This window comes from Aquila chrysaetos, chromosome 12, assembly GCF_900496995.4.
Source record: "Aquila chrysaetos chrysaetos chromosome 12, bAquChr1.4, whole genome shotgun sequence".
In the NCBI taxonomy this organism is placed as follows: domain Eukaryota; kingdom Metazoa; phylum Chordata; class Aves; order Accipitriformes; family Accipitridae; genus Aquila; species Aquila chrysaetos.
This window is the reverse complement of record NC_044015.1, coordinates 5,772,132-5,792,633: the sequence shown is the minus strand read 5'-3', so window position 1 is coordinate 5,792,633 and position 20,502 is coordinate 5,772,132. Positions and strand designations below refer to the sequence as shown.

Below are 20,502 nucleotides of genomic sequence, written 5' to 3'. Positions count from 1 at the left end.
GACCACGTTAGGAAGCCCACCCTCAGATACTGCCAGTCAAAGATGCGCCAGTCTTAACGAAGGTGGGAGATTCAAAAGCTGTGTCCGTACAGACGCAGGCGAAATAAATATGAAAGACAACGACGTTAACCAGCAGAAGACAGGCCCCAAGGTAAGGCACGGACCCAGGCGGCGCATCTGCCACCCAGGGCCGGCTCCCTCCGCGGCAGCCCCCGGCAGCGAGACCCACGGCCTTCCCGCCCACCAGCGCGGAGGCCTCGGGCCCCTCCTCCGCCGCCCGTGCCCCATCCGCCTCCCGCAGGCCCTCACAGCCCCGCACGCTGCAGGCCCCCCTCCGGCCCGGAGGCCGCAGCCCCGGCGCGCCGCCCGGCCGCCCCGGGCCCGGGCCCGCGCTCCCCCTCCGGCTGGCCCCTCCCCCCCGCAGGCCCCAGCTCTCCCCCTGCAGGCCCCAGGCCTCGGCCTCGCTGGCGCGGCCCTCGCCGCCTATCTTCTGCCCGCGCCGGCCTCGCGGGAGCCACCGGGGGCTCCGCAGGGGCCGCCCCGCAGCCCGCGGCGGCCCGGCCTCACCTGTCGCCGGCTCGGCAGGGCCTGGGCAGCGGGAGGCTAACGGCTCCGCAGCGCGCACAACAAGCCGCTCGCAGCGCCGCCGGCCACGCCCCCGCCCCGCCCGCCGAGCCCCGTTGGCTGCCGCGCGCACGTGTCCCGCGCCCCGTTGGCCCGGCGGCCCGTCCGTCAAGCGCCGGCCGCGGTGCGGGGGAGGGGGGGTGCCTCTCGCGGCGCGCCGTGGGGGGAGGGGCGCTGCGCGTGCGGCGCCGGCGGCCTGGCGCGGGGAACCGGGCCCCGCGCGCTTCCCCCGGGCCCGCCTCAGGCACGGCCAGGGCCCGCGGCCTCGGCCCCGGCCCGCCCGGCCGCGGTGCGAGCGTGGCGGCGAGGGCAGCGCCTTCGCCCCCTCTCCCGGCAGCGAAGCCGGGGGTCTCCAGGCAGCCTCTGCGGGCGAGCAGGGGGCCTGCAACCGGCCCGCTTCGTCAGCGGGTCCGAGGGGAGCTGCCGGAGAGGCGGCTGGTGGAGGGTGCGGGAAGGCGGCAGGCAGCGGGACCTGAGCAGTCCCCACCGGGACGGCCCAGGGCTTCAGAAACGGCCAGGAGCGGAGCCGGTGCTCTGCCAGCCTCGGCCTGCTCCGCTGGGGCCTGCTGAAGTCGTAGGAAGGAGCTTAGGAGGCAAACGTGGGTCTCGCCTCTGTTGCTCCCAGTGTCCGAGTCCTTCCATACCGCTCTTGTAGATGGAGATGTGGAAGTTTTTCCCTGTAGCAAAAGTCAGACTTGGGTAGAAGATGTAGCAGGACAGCCCTAGGCTCTGGGGTGTTTGTGGTCAGCACCTCCCCGTTAGCTGAAGTCTTCTCTTCCCCAGGGTGTTTAGTGCCAGGTGTAGCTCAGGCAAATAGGGGAGCCTCCCTGAGCCATAATACAAAGGAATGCTTGTGACTGGTTAGGACATTAAATTGCTCCTGTGTAAATGAGATGCAAGTGATGATCTGCCGGAGAAGCTGTGGTGGTCAGTGCTTTTCTATGCCCAGAGAAGTCCTTCTGCAATGACCTTAAGGGACCTGCTGGTCAGGACTTTTCCCTCTGTCCACTACCAGCAATTTTTTGGTAGCCAAGGGCATCCCTTTGTATCTGGACCTATTTCCACTGCACAGGAGGAGTCTGTGAATGTAAAATTCCACTATTCTGCAGGCAACAAGTGTCTTTTTGTCATCAAAAAAGTATTCTGCAGTAATACCCATGGTACAAAGCAGTATGTGTAGCATGTGACATACTTGTAAGCTTCCAAGTCTGTAAATTCTTTATACCTGTCAAGGTACTCAACTCTGGCCAAAAATTCAGAATATTGCTGCATTAAAATGTGTGGTGTTATTTTTAATTCACAGACAACTCATAATCTGAGTTTTACTTAGTTGAGTAACATAACTGAAAATCAAATTAATGCACCTTTCTCTAGACTAGAACAGTGAGATCTCACCTGAAGGACAGGAACTTGCAATACAGTGGCAAAACCATATATAGGAGTATGCATTCTTTGCCATTTTCTTGCACACGTGTGTGTGGAAATACTCTGTACCTAGTAATAATTACATTGGAACACATGGAAAAATCACACAATGAAAATGTAAATATCTTTACCTATCTTGACATGGCCTCTGGCAAGGCCTTGTATAGTAAATTCCCAACATGGCTACACTGATGGTATCTGGTTTATCTGCCCAGAAACCCATTTCAGAAACCCTTTCAAGTGGTCCTGTTATATTGGGCCATTATGTGCAGGCTCCTAATCTTCTATACGTTACAACCAGGAACAGCCCAGCCGCTGCCACAGTCTGCAGGGCACAGTATCAAAGAAAACGTAATGGTCAGCATCATTAAATGAAGAGTCCATCGAGGAGGTTAATGATTAAGAGAGATGTTAAAAAAGTTGCCATTTTCAATTTTTTTCTTTACCATAGCTTTCAGTGCCAGATGGGGAATCCTCACATGTAAACTCCAAGGCTGACAGGTCTGGAAATATCCTTCAAGGCCTCATAAAACATTAAAGATGTTTGTGCATCTGTTATTTGCTCATGCTGCTATGTATGCCAGCCACAATATCACAATTTTGTCATTCACATCAATGGCAGCTTTCTGTTACTGTGAATTTTGTATTTTCCTTGTATCATTCAGGTTTTAATTAAGCAGTCCCATTCTCGGGCCTAAGATGGGTCTCAGATCTCCAAAAATCAAGGCCATGATCACAAGACAACACTGCACAGAGCTTTGATGCCTTTATCTTGTAACAGCACATTTGCAATCTCATAATTTCATTTATCACCATAAACACTATGTTATTTAAAACTGTGACGGCAATTAGAAGGTATTATCCTATTAAACTCTATGTCAGTTTTTAAAGGAACGATCTCATTTTGCTGAAATACATTCATTGTCTGTTGCAGTGCTTCAGTTCAGCATGAAAACACATCAGTCCGAAGGTTTCATGATAATGTGGAATTTTGGAAACATGAAGCTGGGTCTCCCAGTGAAATCATTTTACAATGATGCAATATAAATAACATCAGGCTGTTCACAGGTATGTTCAGTCATGCTATTTCTTGAGGTATGTTGAAACACAAAAAAAAGCTCACTGCAAACAGGGTAATACTGGAAGCCATTTGTCAACATGGTTCTTACATGGCAAGGAAATGAACAGCGTGAAGTGAATTACTGAAGCAGTTGCCACAAGGACAAATGTTTCTAACTGGCCGTGAACAAACATCAGCTAGGAACTTCAGGTTACAAAAGGAGCGAGACTGTTGCAGAGCTTTCCAACAGCGAAAATGCAACACAGACGGTCGGAAGGCTTTAGGAGCCTGTCCGAGCTCAGGTACGCTCTCCCGGTGCAGAAGTGGTGAGCAGCAGCAGCAGGAGGAGGAGGTGTCCGAGCAGCCGCCGCCCCCCGGGCACGCTCTCGCCCCGACAATACCAGGCTTCCTCGGCTCCCGGCTCCGACAGGCTCTTCTGTGAGCCTCCGGACAGCAGCTCTGTTAATGAATAGCCCTATTTTTATGTTGTTTCCGCTGTTATCAAAAACCGCTACTCTCGTGACACGGGTTTAGCTTTCCTGGGGTGGCAGGACGGAGTCTCCCGGAGCAACGCGCCCGCCCTCCCCGGGGCTCGCGTAAAATGGCGGCCAGGGCCGGCCAGCGCCGCGGGGCAGGTAACGGCGGGGCGGGGCTGGTCGCCGCCCCGCCCCCCGGGCGATCCCCGCCCCGCCTCGCTCCCCCCCACGCCCTCGGGGTGGATAAAATGGCGGCTGTGGGCTCTCTCCAGGTGGTGTTGTGCTTGTAGGGGACTTGGGCTTGCTGTCCTATCTCTGGGGTCTGCCTTGCTGTCCTGCATAGGGCCTCTTTTCCTTGAGGGGGGCGGCATACTGTAGGTGCTAGAATGTCCTGGGGAGCTCCCACTTCCCTGATCTTCTGTCCTAGTAAAGTATTTCCTGCTGGAAAGGTGTCCTGGCTCCTGCACAGCCTTCCCTCCCTGGCTTCCTCAGTGTCTTTATTTCCTTCCTTCCTCTAGGGTCTTGTGTTGCTCTCTGATTTCTCCTTACCATTAAGAGGCCACCTTCTTCACTCTCTCCTGTGGCTTTCTCTCCTCAGGGTCTCAGACCCTGGACTTCCATTATCTTCTGGTTCCCCCCACCTCTTTCCACAAGTGCCCTGGTATTGCTCCAAGACCTAATGCACCCATTTGCTCATCTTTTGGTTTGTGGATCCATACTGTGATCTCATTAGCCAGACTTGGGTCCTGTATTGCTTCACTGTCAGCATCCTTCTGAATAACACTTTCTGGTTTTTCCTTTTCTTGGAGTTTCTTTGTGCTCTCCTTGCTCTTTCTGGTATTCAGTTCTTGATGCTTTTGTCTTTGTACTTCAGGGTAACTTCCTCCCCAGAGATCTGGTCTGATAATATCCACTTGTTTGGAGTGGTTTGTCCTCTTCAGAAGCGCCTTCTCCTGGTCACTTGCAGAAGGATGGAATTGTACGTGGCATTTCACTCCCGTGGGAGTTCCCTTCCTTGTGGTTGCTTGCAACTGCTCTTTTTTGTTCTGCCCGTGCTGTCATTTCACTTGTGAGGTGGATTATGTCATCGGGGCATGTTTGTCTCTTTCCTGCAGTGCAGTAAGATCATCCCCATTTAAATTTTCAGTGAATTGTAGGAGAATTTCTCTGGCCTTTCTCAGGTCAATGCAGAAAACAGTGGAAATCGGTGTGTTGAGCTTTGAAGCAGAGTGAGCCTCTTCAGTCAATAGTGGGCATGTTGGCTGGTGAACATGTTGGTTCAAGCTTCTCTAATTAAACCAGCCACACTTAATCATTTGTGGACAAGTTTTAATTCAATTTAAATTTGCAGTTATTATAAGCTGTTACTGAAGCTGATTTTTCTCTTACCTTTTCTTTGATTTCCCTTTTCCTTTATGTATTAATAGCCTTTGTATGTGTGTCCCCCCATATTTGTTGTGCAGCAGTCACACTATCTATTAGCCTAGTTTCTGAAATCATCTCCTTTAAAATTTAGTAGTGCGTAAAAGACCTCCACAGTCAAACAACAAAATGGAAGGAAGCAAAATGGAAGCTTTTCTGGTTGCATCTTTATTCCAAGCTCATCATTTATGAAGCTTGTGGTTGTGTATGGTTTTATAGCAGTTGTGAATGGTGTCTATGTAAATCGTTTAACTTGATGTAGTGGTTATTTGTAGCATAGTTCTCTTTGTCCAGTGAGCTGTTAATTTTCTATTGCAATTAAAATCTAGAAGTTTTGATAAGCATTTTTATAATCTTCAGTCTTGCTACATATCTCAGACTAAACAGAGAAGCAAATGGCTGGGAAGTACTTGGGATATTTTGTGGCAAATCTGATTATGCATTTAAGTTTTGGCACTTCAGATCCCTTCTTAAATCGTAATAACTTGCAGTGACTGCTGGTAGCATGCTGTCATTTGCTCATGTCTCTGGTGAATAGGAGCAAAGTAATATGCATTTTTTTGTAGTAGCGTAAATCACTACTTCTGCGTATTGCTTACTAGTTCTGGCCTGGGCATGAGACCGTGTTGTGTGCTGTGACCTTGTTTAGCCTAGAAAGATAGGTTAAGCTTACTGACTGACCACATTTTGTAGTCTCAGCTTGGTGTGAAAAACACTTTGTCCAACTGTCAGTAAGATGATATTAATTGCATTTCTCATCATCTTCTAGTCCTTGGAATTTCAGGATGATGTTAAACAATAGTGAAATGCATAGTAAACACACTGCTTGAATTACTTTTTTTTGTTTCCCAAAGGCGTGGGGAAAGCGCCTGGTTTTTCTGTATTTTGGAAGGTTTGGCAAAACGTACCTTTCAGGTGTCCACATATGAACTAGTAGTAGGGAGTTATGAAGAGCCTGATGTATGCTTTAAGAATGGTTGTTCAAGAGTGGCTTGTTAGTCTTGAGATCAAGTATTTATTGCCACAAAAACAAATACATGGAAATAGATTTACTGACCTGTTCTTATATGGCTCAGATGTCTACAGTGACATCTTCAACTGCCTTATTGAAGCCACGAATTTAGTTTGCATGCACCAGCAGAGGTAAGTCAATTGATACTGCTGCCAAACTTGGCACTAAGATTGTTTGGACCAACAACAGTTACATAGTGCTCTGTGTTTTTAATACATTTGACATGAATGGTTTGCTTTCACTGCCAGAGGTTTGTGGTTTCCAGAGCATGTGTTCTTGATGGTCTTAAATACAGAAAATGTGGTAATATGAACACCATAATGCCTAAGGAATCTCCCAGGTTTTGTGAAGTAATTAGTTGGCTTGAACATTTATGGCACTTGTGCAAGCCTTAAGTGTCTCTTATCACCACCGTGGAAGCCATAAAGCACTACAGAATTAGTGTGTTATCAGACTTTGAGTGTATTCATACTTCAGCGATGTATTTCAAAATTCTAAGAGAGACTTTGTAAAGTCTCATTATCATTAAAATATACATTCATCGCACAATCTTCACAAACTTCACTTACATCAACAAAAAGAATTTCCCACACCAGGGCTTTATGGAGGAAGGCATGACTATACCTAAAAATGTTTGAAAGTTTGAAACATCAAAGCCCTGTTGACTCTTGTGTTGTAGTAACATGAATCTTTACAGGGCACCAAAGTTTGGAGAAAGCTTGAGTGTCAAATTAGATCAGAATCCTAGCTGAAAAGGATAATGTAATTGTTGTGCTAAGCATACCAGTTTGCAGCAAATAGTGAAGCAACATGTAGTCTTGATCTGGTTTTATCCCCAAACATGTAGACTTTTGCATTTTCAGGCTAAGTGCTTTAGATAATCCTTTAGCTTAATACATTACACAATGAAGTGCAAGATCTGTCTTCAGGGATTGTCTGTCAGTCAACTGATCAAAGTGCTGGCTGATGTGTGGCTATGCAGCAGTATGTCTGATATTTGGGGTTTTTTTTCCCTGTTTCCAACATTACACTTTGTATATGTTTACATGCTGAACACTTTTCTGAATAGGTGGGATGTTTACTCACACAGATCCATGTTATTTGTGCCTTTTAAAGGGTTTACCTTCAGAAATTCTAGTCATCTAGTCCCAAGTATCTTGGGTGTTATAACTGTCAGAAGATAGCATATCATCAGCATAGTAACAACAATACAAGAAGCCCTGTCTTTCAAAAATCCCTCCCAAGAACAGCTTAGAAATGTCAAAAAGCACGGGAGTCAAAACTGGCCTGGGGAAAATTCCCACCCAGCCTAAGTTCAGGCATATCAGCCATCATGGTCGTGTGTGAGCACTCAGTCAGGTATGACCAAAACCAATTCAGAATGGCCCCAGGCATATTAAGCCTGGCCTTCAGATGATATCATTACACCCCAGTATCAATATTGAAAGGTGTCTTCCTATCCTCCCTCCCCCAACCCTGCTGAATTTGCTGTAGCTTGTGTACATTTAAGCTGTCTTACATGACTTGGTAATTAGTTGTCCTGTAACTATGGTCTGCTGTGTTCTGACGTGACCTCTCATATTTTAGTCAAAGTTCAGCAGTAGATGTAGGTGTTGCATCTACTGCCTGTATGATATGGTGTGGGAAAAGATTCAATATGGTTTGAACTGGGTGAGTAGTAAGCTTCTGAAGAAAGCAAGTCTCTCTCCTGTGAACTCATGATGCTTCAGGCTTTAGGATCTACCTGGTAGCAATGTAGCAATAAAGAATATTTTTTCCCTACTTTAAGGGTTAAGCTTGTGCACGCAATGCTTTTTATGTTTGCTAGTTAACTACCTCTAAGATAATACTCTAAAACACCTTTTAAGAACACTGCTGCGTAAAAAAACAAACAAACAAACAAACAAAAACCCCCAAAACCAGCGCCAGTGTGACTAAATACTACATCATTTATCTTTGATAGAATTTATAAGATGTTCACCTATGCATTCCTTTATTTTTTTAAAGTGTTCACGTGCTCTCTAGAAGATGCCTGTACTTCAAAGGTTTGGTTTATTTGAAGAGCTAAATCTGATAATAAACTTAAGTCAAGGCCATGATGTAGATTCAGCTTTCTTTTTGAATGACAAAATTCTGCTTCTGGTGACGATGGGAAGCTGTTAGGTTTTTAAGACTTATGGCATGATGCTTTTGAGTTTATGAATTTTTGAGTGCACTAATTCTTCAGTATCTTTTTGAAGTCTCTTTACAAGGCATGATGATTCTTGTTTCTGACTTCAAGGCACTTCTCACTGAATGGAAACTAATGCTTGTAATTATTGAAGTAATACTAATATTGAGTTTTAAAATGTTTTGGTTTAAATGTAAGCTATTGCCAGTGACTTTCCATTTTAATAGTTTCTGAAGTCAGAAAAAGGAACTTTGTTACTGTAACTTCACCTATGCAATTAAATAACTAAGCGTGGAAACAAGTGGAATTATAAACTATTAAAAAAAAATCTTTACACTGTTGACTTTTTAAAAATAAAAGCTGTATTATTTGGGTGTTGAGGTGAACCGTGGCATCAGAATAATATATTCACAAGCAATGGACATATAGCAAGAGGAGGAATGCTCTAATAGTTTTCTACCTTCCTTGGTAAGGAGAGAAATTATATGATCTGATAAAGGCTTTTAGAGCAAGTTCTTAAGTCAGTTTTCCTCATGCAATTGAACAATGTCATTTTAGGGAACTTGTTCTGTTAGCTGTTACAACTAATGAAACTTAATATTTTTTCTCCCTTCAGTTTTGGATCTCTATGGCATAAGGTTCCCCACTGCAATAAACTAGCTTATCTGCATTGTATGGCTCATGCTTTAATTTAAATCTAACAGCAAACTAAAACTTCTGAATACAGAAATCAGGTTGTAAGCTAATGCCTTAAGGATATATGAAAAGATAATTTATACGCTTTCTAAATCAGGTCTGCAATAAAACTTGCAAGGTAGAAATTGAAGGTTTGTATTTTCTTTCAGGAGAGATCGGCATTGGCTATGGTAACTCATGGGGCCTGAGCTACTGCTGTTTTGTCCCCATAGACAAAAGAGCAGCTTTTTTAATGATTGAAATAATACCTACAAAAAATCGGTGTTTAATTGTTAACTTATAGCATACTAAGAGAACACTGCTGGGCTTGTCACACTGGGCAGAAGCCGTTTAGCAATTTTAAGTAACACTAATCCTTAATTATTAGGACATCAACAGCTATTTGTTTATTGATTGGCATTTTCTGGCTTGTTTGTGTGACTTTATCTTAGCTCCACGTCTAATCAGTTGTGGCCTTAATTTTATGTCATGGACTTGAACTGCATTAGTCAGTCTCCATAAGCTGACTGGCCTGCAGGGTGATATTAAAATGTGGTATCAGTAAATTCTATGCGTGGAAGCTGGGTCTGTTAAATAAAACTTTTTCTCACTTGTTTCTTTTTTTTAAAGCACTCAGCCATCTACAGTTTAATCATATCCCATCAGTGCGGTGAGGTGTACTGTAGAGGAAACTCTCACAAGGGCATCTCCTACTGCACGGGCTGTCAGGCCAGTTGAACTGTTGCCTCTGGACTGTGTCGGACACAGTCGGTGCAGGGCTGCAGTCGTGCCTGTCAGCAGTAGGAACTTACTCCCCAGCCTGTCCTAACACCAGACTTTCAGGAAGGGGACGTGGATTAATGCCTGGGGAGGTTTTAGTCGGCAACTTGTATTGACAGTATTTGCTTATGCTAATTGCACCGTCAAGAAGTAATGGTTAAGATTCTTTATGATCTGTGTGTCTAATCTTTAATTGAAAAGACTGTTGTCACTACCTTCAGTTTTCTTCATGCCTACACAGTTCATTTAGGCAGTCAAATGTGGATTTCAGGTGATGGATAATGAAAAAAAACCCAATTCTGGAGCTTCCTCTGCCACACAACAGTTTAATGGAACTTAAATTTTACTGCTGAATATTCCTCCTCAGGTAACTCTGGAAGTAATAGGCAGTGAATCAGGACTAATAAATCCGAGCTTTTGGTCTAGGCTGTGAGAAGTAATTCTCCGGGACTCCTGACAGAGAATGCCTTTCCAGCAGCACTGCATCTCAGGCAGTGGCTACGTGGCATGTGTGCATACAGAATTATGGTTATGTTTCTGAGCTTTCATCAACTATGTTTATTTCCTGGATTAGGGTCAGGATTTTTGATCATTTTACAAGAATTTCGTTGCAGTCACCTGTGGCTATTAGTCTGCCCAATAAAGCAGATAAAACAGACCTGTCCACCATAAGGACTCAGGCTGCATCAGGAAAAAAGGGATGTGACTTGCAGGCAGTGAGGGCTCTGGGTGAACTAAATTAGAAATTTCCTGTTTTGTCACAGTATCAAGTTATGAAGATTTTTGCAGGTTTTTATTACTTATAGTAGAAGTGTCGGGTTTGGAGTGTATTGAACTAACCACTGTGATTTATCAACAGAAACCATTACTATGTCCCAAGAGGTTACTTTTCTTTGGCCGTCAGAACTTGTTTTGCTGGTATGTTTGTTCCTTGACTCTGTGCTGTGTTTTTTGAAACTTTAGGTTGAATTTGCAGGCCTGCTCCTTAAAGGGAGCTTTTTTGTAACTGTAAAATGAGCGTGTATGACACAGAAATTCAGAGTAAAATCATATAATCTCTGCAGTACTGTTTCTGCAGTAGTTTGTCAGAATCGTTTTATTGTTCCTTGCTTGCTGAGACTGCTACCAGAGAGCAAAGTGCAGCTGATATCAGCATTTCCTAGGGACTTTTATCTCAGTAGAGTATTCTGTTCTCATGCTTTAAAGATAATGAAATGAGTCATTGTCTTTACATCTCATGTGATTTATTATAGACATACATCGCTAATGCTTTCCGAGAAAAAAAAAAAACAGATCTTTTGTTCAGACTTGTGGCTTTGAACTAGTAGGCTGGTTGGGAGTTTGCATAACTAGGGAGTTGCTTTGATTTATTTTTTTTAATCTATGGTACTGAGAACACTTCAGCAGACAATGGAGCTCATGGGAGCTTTTTGATTATTTATTTTTATAGGTATACTTCTGCTTTGGCATCAAGGATGAAGAGATTCATCAGCACCTTTTAGTCTATATGGATACATCAATGTTTTATTCTCCTACTGAAAAAGTGAGGCTTACCTGCACTGGGTGCAGACTGGTAGCTCTGATAAAGGAGTAGATTTGACATCTGGAAGAAAAAAATGTCAACTTGTGAAGCTTTGGGAGTGTAGAAGACTTCCTAGACTGACCATCAATACAAACTGTGCAGTAACATCCCCAACCCATTCTGTCATTAGCGTTTGATATACTTGGTTATGACCTAGTTCATCTTTTGTAATGAAGGTGACAAGGTGGAGTTATAACAAGGAGTGAAATGAAAGGAAAATACAGTTTAGGCATTTGTCCTAACTCAAAGGATGTATTTGTAGGGGCACCTATCAAATTACTGCCAAGTGCAGAATAGGATGTTTGAAGGAGGAAGGAGTCCTGTGAGCTGCCGAGGAGCTCAAGTCAAATGTAGGCACACTTGTGCTTGAGCAGAAAATACTGACAATCCTTGCTAGACACTCCATGGTAACAGAAGTAATGAGCAGTTCTGCAGAGGACAGAGGGAGAACAGGACTGTTATTCACCTCCCATAATAAACAAGTTTCTCAATTACAAGCCCTCCTTGCCCACACTGGCAACTCTTTTGCTGGTCCATGTTTAATACTAGTGGTAGCAAGTCTGTAGACCTGATGACCCAAACATAACTGCCTTTTTTTTATTCCTACACCAAACCAAGATTGTCAGTAAGCTTTTTGAGCTGGAAATGTTATGGCTTTTTGTTGTTTGAAATGCTGGATATGCCTGCTGTAGTATAGATGAGGGTGAGAATTATGGGGTGCGGGAGCATAATCATGGACTCAATGACAGATCAATATGATCATAGTTGAAGACCCTTTACTAGACCATCAGACATCATTTTATACATTGGTTACATCCGTACATGCGTTTAGCTATTTTACTATTGGTTACACACATTATTCATGCACCGTCCACGCGCCCAGTTACACTTAATGATTGGTTATATCAACACTGTACACGCGCATAAACATAATACATAATTGGTTATACTAACTAAAACATGCAAAACTTGTCTCAGTCTAATTGGTCAAGATAAACTGTGGAATTGAGGTTCTTTGTGCCAAGTTCCCTTTATCGTGGAATGTGCACCTGTGTTCTTCTAATTGATATCTTTCTTATTTTTGTCTTCTTGTTTATTCTGTTCAAGGCCTTCTAAAGGCGTCTGGAATGCTCTTGTGACCGTTAGCTAAATATGTTCCCACAATGGGGGCCACCAGATTAGCTCTTAGAATAAACTGCATGGTTCATACAGGGAGAAATCCCATCTGATGTTGAAGACTCTGCAAATCCCATAGTTTTCATGGACCATTAGGAAAACAGAACTGTATGTATTTTTTTCTCAGAATACCTGTATCACTTACAGTTCTGTAATAAGTATGATAATAATTGAATCTTAATTTCCTGGCTGTAGGAGGTGCTGGGATCCAGCACGCAATTGGCTCTATGCATTAACGTCTGTTAGAACTGCAGTGAAATTTGGAATGAATCAGTTGGAGATGAAGATATTTGGTTTTTTTCTGGTTGGTTGTATGTTGAAATTCCTCTCTTGTGTGAGGAGGTGTTTTCTGCCAGATTATAGCCAATTATACTGGCAGTATAGTGTGGCAGGAGTCATGCAGTGTGTTTTTAAACTTTGCAGAGTGAAGTGTGGGTCAGTATATTCATTTTCCAGAAAAAAAGATGAGCAGTGAGGAGATATAATCTAATGTTATGTAGGGCAGAACATGACGAATTATAGGAAGACTATGCATGATTGAATAGTTAATGGACAACAGTAAAACTTGGGGGAAAACTGTCCTAGCTGTTCCACAATATAAGGAGCTGTGCTGGCTATCACTACTCAGGAGCAAAAAAGCTGAGCAGTAGCTTATCAAATCTTAGACATTAAGAACAAAAATAGAGGACAGAAAACATTATGCTGCTGTTTTGTATAATGACAGTGGTTTGCCTGTGCTTGGGATACTGATGGCATGCAGTTGTCTGTTCCTCTTGTCTTGGAAAGGATACGGTAGGACTTGGGAAGGGCCAGAGGCTGGTGACAGAGATGATCAAAAGCAGAGCATAGCATCCATAGCAAGAATGACTGAGTGGGCTGGGAGTCTTCAGCCTGGGAGAGATGATTTAAAGCAGATACTAGATGTTTACAGAATCTGAAGTGGCATGAAGCAGCTGGATAGGAACTGACTGTTCACTGTCTCTTCTAGCGCTACATGAGCTCAGGTTTGCAAGTGAAGCTATGAGGAGCTACCTTCAAAGCAAACCAAAGAAGGTGATGATTCTTGCAATAGGCAGTAGAACTATGGCAGTCTTGCTCAAGCATGATGTGGCTGCAGAAAGCTAAAGAGGGAAAAAAGGAGGCTGAGCAAGTATTTGAGAGATGTTTTGAGAGTTCCCAAAGGACAAATTATATCAGGCGTGGGATATTCTTGGGGCTGACAATTGCAGCAGAGGGACTTGCAAGGGAGTATTCTGTAATGCCTCTTCCCTCAGTGTTTGCTTATGGGCACCATTGGAGACAGGATACCATGCTGGGTAGACCTGAATGTGCTTATTGCCAGCTAGTACCTTTTTGATAGACTTCACACAGTTGCTTTATCACTACTTCATGATTTTCTTCTCTGTGTGGGCTTCATTTTGCTGAAGTCGTCTCTGTCTTTAGTGTAAGCTGGTCTAGACTCCCTCTGTAGGCAAAAGAAAGCAATAGCCAGGATGACTTACCCTTCGGAGATACCTATTGCTCTCAGACCATTGAGAACAGAGAGATTTTCTTGAGGACTTGTATGTCCTCTGGCTGGTGGCCAGAGGTGCACCCATTCGGGGTGCGTTTGGTTTGATCTGCCACTGGTGCGAAGCCTGCGGCCCCTAGGCAGCTGTCAGGATAACTGAATGACTAAAGAAGTTGTTGCATGTTGTACTGGTCTAAGACCCCCATTTCTTGAGGGATGTGCTTTTTTCCCTAATACAATGTATTTCAGTCCTTAGTAAGTATCTCTGGGTATTGCCATTAATGCTTTTTGCTTTGACTTTCTAGTGAATTTCAGAGAAATGCTTTTAGACTTCAGCACGTTATCTGCTTCTTTTGAATGGTAAGACATGTTTCTTATTTACCAGTGTTCCACATCTAGGTATTTCTAGAGAGTCAAAATAAACAAATCTTACTCCTTTTTTTTTTCTCCATTCCAAGAATATCTATTTTGAATCGATATCTGTCATGCTAGCAAGAACTTTGGATTTTGTATGTTTTAATGAGTTCTTGTATCTTGCTTTAGAAATTTGCAACATATCCTAATTTGGGGGTGACTCAAACTGAGCACCATTTGGAATTGGAATGGACCTCTCGTGGGAATGAATTAAAACTGCCTTCTTGTCCAGACTTATTGTCAATGATTCCTGCTGTTTCCCCTGCACCTCCAGCTGAGCTCTCATAGAGTAAGCACAATTAGCCTGCTTCCTGCTCCCAAGTCATTCCTTGCCAATACCATGAAAATGTCATTAGGTACTTTTTCTACAAACAATCTCATTATCCACCACTTGGTGTCCGCCTCAAAAAATTAAATCTGTGAATTGTCTGCTGTGTCAGTCAATTAAAAACAACTATTTTTTACTACAGTCTGTTTTATTAATCTTTTTGTTTTTCTGTTGGAATTCTGTATACAAGATAATTATGGTTATGAACAACAAACATCTGCAAGCAACTATGAAAGCAAGCAGTACCACCAGCCAGCACCTGCCTACTCAGCTGCAGCATGCTGCTGGGGATTCGTACTGCCCACCAAGCAAGTGCTGCTGGAATCTGGCATCCATGTCTTATGTATGTATATGTTTTATTTTAAAGTTCTTGCAGTACAGGTAGTTGGTTCTCAAATAAGACACTTAAAAAAAACAAGGCCACTACTTCCTGTAGTCACGGAAGGAGATGAGCTTCCTGCTCAGAATGTCTTTCTGGAGAACCTTCTCTCTCTACTAAGAGAAAGAGAATAGTTTCTTCATTATGAAATGATTATTGTGAATTGTACCTTGTTGCTCAAATACCTGTTTCATATCAGGCATTCAGTTCTCATAAATAGGTTGTATTTAATGCATGTTCTGAAACTGTAGAAATAAGAAATGGGGGAAATGATTTTCAATCCTGTCTTTTGTGACTTTGTAACTAGAAAACATAACACTATACTTCATAATCACATCACCAAACAGGATTTGAAGTAACTTGAATACATAAGCAATATTTTTCCATATCTATTTGTTGAGAGAGTATGATGATATGAACTGTGAATTATAAATATTCTTCATTAATTCATTGAAATTATGCTAGAAAATGTGATATTTCTGTAGCAGTGAATTTGAGAAATCTGAAATGAAACAGTTACAGAATTAGTATTTCACCTTTTTAATGGGTGATGTAGATTAGCCTACTCCATCACTGATTTGGGGGCGGGGAGCAGGGGGGAAGGTTTAAATAGGTACACTGTTTGAGAGACTCTAAAAATATGTTCCTTGAGCTCCTGGACACATGTATATATTGAAAAATAGGATAGCAAACAGTGTATTTGTGACTAAAATTGCTAGATAACTTTGTCTTGTTGAGGAAGCAAGAAGTGCTAAAAACTGACTCATATTTTGTTAACCCTTATTTTTTTCTTCTGATATTTATTTTAGTAATGAGAAAAGCTTTCTTCTCCAGACAAAATGTAAATATGTTGATGATAAATGCAGTTTTCTCTGCCTACTGGAATGAATATGTGCTGTTTCAAACTTTTTATTTATATAGCTTTGTATTTCTTCACTTGAATTCTTAGGATTTTTGTTAGATAACCTCCTTCTGTTTTAAGAAGAAATTTTTATTGATGTGCTAAACATCTCTTTCCTAACTTTATTTATATGAAAGTTTGGGAATACATCTTCTGGGGTGCCTTCTGTCCTGCAACTGGTTATAGGTGTGTCCATTAATGCCTGGAATTGGGGCCAGCTGCCCCCATGGAGGACTGTGTGGAACCCACCCAACTGAATTCCACTGTGAGAAACAAAACTTGAGAGGGGATTTTCCCCCTTACCCATGTTACTTTCTCATTTGCTACCTGGATGACAGCTTGCTTTTTATGGTGGAAGGAAGGAGAGATCTGTTACTTAAAGTGATGTTTGCAGAGAGCTATAATGTCTTATGAGAGTATACTTAACAACCAAGAAGTTACCACACCTGAAACTCCCAGATTTTTTTCAGAAGCAGGCATGTGATATGCCTGTAACTGCCTGGCCTCTTTGAACTTCTGTCTACATTAGTTATGATTCTTAGTTAGTGCCTTACTGAAAACTTACATGGCAAAAAAGTTGGGGCAAAAGGGTCCTTAATTCTTCGTATTTTGTGAGGTGACATGCATCTAACCAAGTGCATATGCCTACAATATTGTCACCTGTATCTAAATGAGCTACATTAGGTATGCTCCACAGTCGACAAAAAGCTAATCACGTAGGTATGTTTGGCCATATGTAGGTCTTGCAGCCAAGACTGGACTGATTGTATAAGAAGCCTAAAATGAATAGGTTGTGTGTGAGTACTTACAGTAATAGAAGGCAGTAAAGGAGAAATTCATCAAAATGTTAGTGCTTGCGAGCTTTTTATACATTGCAGGTTTGAATGTGACTCCAAAGGGGTTTTTTTGTTTGTTTTAATCTGAGTGTTTCAGGAAATTTTCCATTTATTTTCAGAGGACATTTAATGTTTTAGTAGAAAAACAGTACCGTCATTGAAAGGGAAATGAATATGTTGCCCTGTTTGATTGCAGACTTACCAGGAGCACTTAGAATGACAAAAGCACAAAAAGAAAGACGTTGTTCAGAAGACAGGAAACCAAGGAAACAGGAGCCCCGGCAGGATTCAAAATCAGCTTCAATGTGAGCTCTGTGATGTCTCTCCACAGGAGCAGGTGCATGTGCGGCACATATCCGGGGAGCCATCACAAGGTGGGATAGGTTTGTGGAGTTATGAACATGACAGAGCTTGCTTATGTTCTAGAAGTGTGTACAGCAAGTAAGAGATCTTTCAGAAACATTTCTGAAAGAAAAAATTCCGATAGAAATATATGCTTTAAGTCAGTTCACTGCAGTGAACGAACTCTTGGGATAACCAGGTGTGAACATAAGTGTGTTGCTCAGCTTTGCCAAATGTCCCTCCCCTAAAATTGTAGTCTATGCTGAGAAACCGAACCATTTAAAAAATGTTTTCTGTAACGTTTTTCTCTAAACTTATGTTGAAGTGATGTTACAGTTAACAAGGAAATAACTTTATCACTTCAAAAAAACCCAACAACCTAAGTGTAGCAGAATCAAATCTCAAGTGTATTTCTTGAAATATTCCTGAAAATTATTCCACAATTGAACTTGTTTTTGACTGTTCAAGCCAATGTTTCTAAAAAATTTTCACTCCAAATGTTCAGTTGTCTTTGGACATAGTACTTTAAGTCTTGTCTAAGTTATGGCTTTGAAAATATCTGAGCACAAGATTTGTCATTTTTTTTTGTTTGGCCTGGGAAGAAGACTGCATACTTCTAAGATTATTGTGTGGTCATTCAGAGTTGTCTTTACTGGAGTTCTTTTCTAATGTCCACTTTTATACCAGAGTATTTACAGCAGGGTGCCAGTATTTACTACTCACTCTTAAAGAAGCTGAGACAAGTCTGTTTTGTCTGTGAGATCAGCTATGCATCTGAAGTTGGTCTGCACTGTTCTTTGTAGTTTGTTGAGCCTAGAAACTGTTGTATGAATAGAAGCAGCTGACTTCTGAGAACTGCTCACAGAGAAGGGATGCTGAGGATGAGGAGGAGAAGGTGGTGTGAGGTATAACCTGTTCAGAAATGTTCTGGAATATTGAAGGCACTGGTGTCTGGTGTGTAGTATCATATAGATGTTCATGTCAGCTTGTGATAAAAAGCTTAAAATCTTTCAGGCCTAACTACAGTTTTGCAGCTGATATAGTAACCGTCATCAAAGAAATAATTACGGTTAAATTTGTGTTTGCAGAGCACAAAGATTCTAGGAGAGTCTCAAATTGCCTTTTCTTTTGAAAGGCTTCTTACCATTGCAAGAACTTCCCTGTCTTTGCAGAGATCCTATCATTGCAAAGAGTAACTTTTTAATGTTACCTGTTGGACATTGCGGCAGTCTGAATGAGAGACAGATACTCAAGCAGAAGCTTTTGCTTAACAAAGCAAAACTTTTAGCATAGGCATTGGTTCTGTGTTGCATTAGAGGTGCATATCTCAGTAATAAATTTAATCCACTACTGTCAGCTGCTATAATAATTGCTATAATGAAATGGAATAGAACAAATTGGGGAAGATTTTATGGTGACAAACAACTGACAATAGTATGAAGGATTTTTAACTTAAATGTTATTAAGGATGTCTTCCTAAATAATAAAGAATTGGGCTACTAATCCAGTTTTCTTCATTCACAGACTAATAAAAATAGAGGGAACAAGCAACAAACTTGTGGAAGAGAAGGTGATGAAACCAGAAGCAGAGCTACAACTATCTCTGAAAATATATCTGGAGGGCTGCTGGATGCACAACCTGTTTTACATTACCATGTAGAAGAGGTTAACATCTTTCCTCACAAGACAGATTGCTATGTGAGGCTTTTGCTTTCAGACACACTCATCATGATTTTTAACATATTTGCAACGTAGTTTTTTCAACAATACTTGATCTAGCTGTTGAACTTACTCCATGCTGTTTTATTTTGTGCATAATTATCTTACTATGATTTTTCAAATATACGTTTATGGGCAAGGTTTTGTATTGTTGAGCTTTTTTTCTGTAGGTAAATACTGTTTTTAATGCTGTGCCAGGTGATGAAACATTTAGATTGTTTCCATTGTTATTATTTCATGAATTCCTGAGAATGTTACTTTGCCTTCAGTTATGAAATTGTACACTAAGATTTGAAATCTAAATTAAATCTTCAGGTATAACATTTCCAGTGAGATCAGGTTTTGTTCTTCCCATTCTCACTGTAAGCAAAAGCAGATAAAAAGGAAAAAAAGAAAAGCAAGTGTAGGAATCATTTATGCCTGGAAGAAGCCCATGATGACACAGACAGGTGATTGACTGAATACCAGGGAGTAGGTGGGTGCTGCAGGAAGTGGTAATGATCTTTAAGGGAACATACCTGGGTGCACTATGAACTCAAAAAAATTCCTGTAAGAAATTCTTTGCCAGAAGATGATTGCTATTTCTTATGGGCTTTAAAATGAAGTCATATCCATTATGATGACAAATACTGTCTTGTCTCTGTATGTGAATGAATCATGTTCTAGTTAAATTTTGATGTGGGGTTTTCAGTTGCATCTTTCTAGAGCCCTTTGCAGCTTAAATGGATGTTGCGTTTCCTTCCTGTCTTAAATAGCATTGTAATGTTGCTGTGAGCTTTTAAAATAACTGTTGTACATTACGCAATGGGTTGGCAAAATTTTAATAAGGAATAAGTATGTGCATCTTGTGAAAGTACATTCTGGTGAGGAATTCCTAAATGCAAAACAGTTGTTACTGTCATGAGTAGTTATCCTGAACAATATGTTTTATGTCTCAGATTGGAAATGATGAAGGAAAAAATATCTGACTTCATTGTAAGCTCTGAGTGCAGTTTCAATGGGTTTGTATTTAGTGTTCAGAGAGTAGTGCTAGAATCCTACCACCAAAATAAAAAATGTGATAGGAGGTGGGGAAAAAAGTTCTACTCTTGCATATGCCTGTAAAACTGCAGCAGGTGAGTGATGGAAAACTGCCAGTAAGTAACAGGAAAATCCATGGAGACCCCCAAAGACTTAGTCTAAATGACAGAGGTGATATATTCTGCTATTCTGCCTGCTTTTGAGGGAGAATTTCTTGTATGATTACTGCAGTTAAGAAGATTACCAGGCAGCTGTAAAACCCTGCATGCACTCAGTTGTCTCAGATCTTTAACATTTTTAGAAAGAAGCCTTGAACTGAGCTCTTCATTAACTTGACATTCATCCCTAGGAAGCTCTGTTTATTATCAAGTGCAGGTCAAAGGGCTGTTTTGTGTGTGGTTGGTTGGGGGGGTGTGGTGTGTGTCTGTATTGGTGGTGAAGTAGCAAAGATAATTTCTTACTTGGCTATTTATATGATGCAAATTATCACAGAAGTTATGTTCCTGGTGGTTTTACAGACCTGTGAGAATGCAATCGATAAACTAATTTCAAAGTGCTAAAAAAACCAAGGCAGAGTCCCAAGGACGGGCAAATGTCTAGAGAAGCAGCAAGGTTTGGTTAAAGGGAAAGCATGTTTATTTGCTTTTTACT

The 20,502-nt window shown here is 41.9% G+C and overlaps 1 protein-coding gene and 1 long non-coding RNA gene across 3 annotated transcripts in view; one reads left to right on the top strand and one right to left on the bottom strand.

Moving 5' to 3' along the window:
* ELAVL1 (ELAV like RNA binding protein 1) overlaps positions 1–673 on the bottom strand; it is a 49,312-nt gene extending 48,639 nt beyond the window's left edge. The window contains exon 1 of one of the 2 annotated variants that reach the window (XM_030032929.1): positions 568–673. The gene's annotated coding sequence lies outside the window, so the exon portion shown is untranslated. The remainder of the gene's footprint in view (positions 1–567) is intronic. The other variant, XM_030032930.2, reaches the window with a different exon arrangement.
* An 11,722-nt stretch (positions 674–12,395) lies between these two features.
* Positions 12,396–19,143, top strand: LOC121233714. Its single transcript, XR_005933717.1, has 3 exons — positions 12,396–14,997; positions 16,967–18,066; positions 18,637–19,143. It is a non-coding gene; the product is annotated as an uncharacterized LOC121233714 (long non-coding RNA).
* The last annotated feature ends 1,359 nt before the right edge of the window (positions 19,144–20,502 follow it).